Source organism: Cherax quadricarinatus, chromosome 3 (genome assembly GCF_038502225.1).
Source record: "Cherax quadricarinatus isolate ZL_2023a chromosome 3, ASM3850222v1, whole genome shotgun sequence".
Classification (NCBI taxonomy): Eukaryota; Metazoa; Arthropoda; class Malacostraca; order Decapoda; family Parastacidae; genus Cherax; species Cherax quadricarinatus.
The window spans coordinates 19,856,333-19,858,789 of record NC_091294.1 but is presented as its reverse complement, the minus strand read 5'-3'; positions in this window follow the sequence as shown (position 1 = coordinate 19,858,789).

Sequence of the window (2,457 nt, the reverse complement as noted above, 5' to 3'; positions counted from 1 at the left end):
TATTTCACAGTCCCACAAGCACTAAACACAATGAAATAATCGTAAAATGTTTGAATGAGAGCGCAGGTTAGTGTTTACTCAAGCATCAACAAAACCAGACTGGCTCACGGCACCTGTGCAGGGACGCGGACAGAGTGGGCTGGTGGACAGGTCCAGTACCTGGCGGTTCGAAAATAGGGGCGAGTCCGATAATAGGGACAAAGTTGGTTCGAAAAAAGTGTTCGAGAGTTCGGTAAGTGATACTTTCGAAATTTGAGGTTCTGCTGTATAGCACTTTGTCTGGATTTTTTGGGTTATCCTAGGTAATTTACACTATAATTATGTATAGAGTGGACCCATGGATATTGGCCAGTGTGGATATCGGCCAAATCGGATTTCAGCCGCCTTTCTGGCTCAAATTCTATCCTGGATTTCAGCCAGCAACTTGGAAATCAGCCGTATTGGATGCATCTGCCCGCCATGCCATGTGCGTGAGTCAGTCTGGCTGTCTCTCTCCGTGAGTGAGCAACGCACTGCACATTCATCCAAACATTTCATTATAATCCATTGTTTTTTGTGGTTGTTTATTGAGTGCAACTGCAAAATAAGCCACCATGGGCCCCAAGAGCTAACCACTGCAGAGCTGCAAGACCTTCATCTGCAACAGCAATATACTACAGCTGAGGAAATTGGTTCAGAAGAGGAGGAGGAGGAGGAGGAAAGGGAAGAAGGTACCTTTTTCAGCGATTAAGGACATTTGTGCAAAGTGGAGGGAGGTTCAAAGTTTTGTGGAGAAATATCACCTTGACCAAGCTGAAACAAGCCATATCTGCAGCATGTTCAGTGACAAAACCTTGTCCCACTTCAGGCAAATCTTAGAGAGACGCCAGAAACAGACCTCTCTGGACAGTTTTTATGTGCGACAGGGTGCAGTGACTCGAGCTGGTCCTAGTGCCAGTAAAAGACAAAGAAGGGAAGTAACCTCGAATAGGGACTTGATACCTGAAGTCCTTTTGGAAGGGGATTCCCCTTCCAAACAATAATCAGTTCTCCCGCTCTCCTCCTCCCTGTCTTCCATATGCCAACAAGAATCTTCAATAAAGGTAAATTGGATGTTAAATGTTCATTTATCCATTTCGTTAGCTATTTTATTTATTTCTCATTGTTTTGTGTATGTAAAAATAGTTTTTTTTTTTTTTTGGCGTCTGGAACGGATTAAGTGTAGTAGTTACATTAATTCTTATGGGAATTATTACTTCAGTTTTTGGCCTTTTCGGATTTAGGCCGACCTTCTGGAACAGATTACGGCTGAAATTTGGGGTTCCACTGTACCTGTGAGATAGAGACAGAAATACAGAGGCAGGCAGAGATAGATACAGACAGACAGATGGAGATAGAGACTTCCAAAGTCAATCAGCTACCCGGCCAGCCAGTCATTCGGCCTGCCAAACACGTATTACACATGTTACAGAATCATTTCCCTTTTCTTAAGGCACAGGTTATAGAACATTCTGGCAGGATGACACTACCAGTGGAATCAGAAATGAAAGATGGTACACAAATGTTGCACATGAGTTACTATTGAGGTTTTTGATATTTCCTCGACCACTTGTGGCCACATCCATCACAAGTCACTAAACTCAGAGTGATCATCACTTTCCTCTTAAAAGGGGACTGTTAATACGACATGGCATCAGTGAATCTCTAGTGTTTGCCACGCTATTTGCTGTAGCTGGTGCTCAATTGAACTGGTGCTCCCACTAGGTACTAAGTGGTCCCAAATTTTTTTAATACTGCTCACAGTGAGTGTTAAGACTCATTCTTTACTGACCAGTCATCTCAGGCCAGTCATGTCAAATTTGAAGGCAGGAGAAATAAAATTATCTACTTTTGGACAGTTTAAGGGTTAAAAAAACACAGATAAGGGTTTTTTCTTTCTGATCTGGAATTTATCTTTTCTATAGTTTGCAACATGTTTAAATTTTATTCATACCAGTTCCTCCTGTAAGTCTTCTGATAAGGTTTATTTCATATTTATCCTGTGCGGCAAAATTTGCTGCTGCTGCCAAGAAATTTTTACATAGTTTCAACGTTTGCTACTGTTTTATTTCAATAATCATTTCCTATACAGTTTGCCTATTTACTGAATTTTTACATAATGTTAGGTTTTGTATCAGTTTCTTAAGCCAGTGTTGTATCTGCCTATCTAATTTATAGTAAAACTTTAGATACCATTAAAGATTGGATATAATTATCTATTTAAAGTATGTATGCTTTTTATATTATTAGAGGACATATATTTCTTTTAATTTTGCTTATTGTAATGTGTGGTGTATATTGCATGCCAGGGCTTCATATTTGTGCATTTTAAATTATTATTACAGCATGGTCAGTGTTAGCAACTACCTTCAGCTAGCATCTTGAAGAGTCAGCTTGATATAAAGTGGCTTTTGTTCACATACCGAGCTTTGTCTTGCT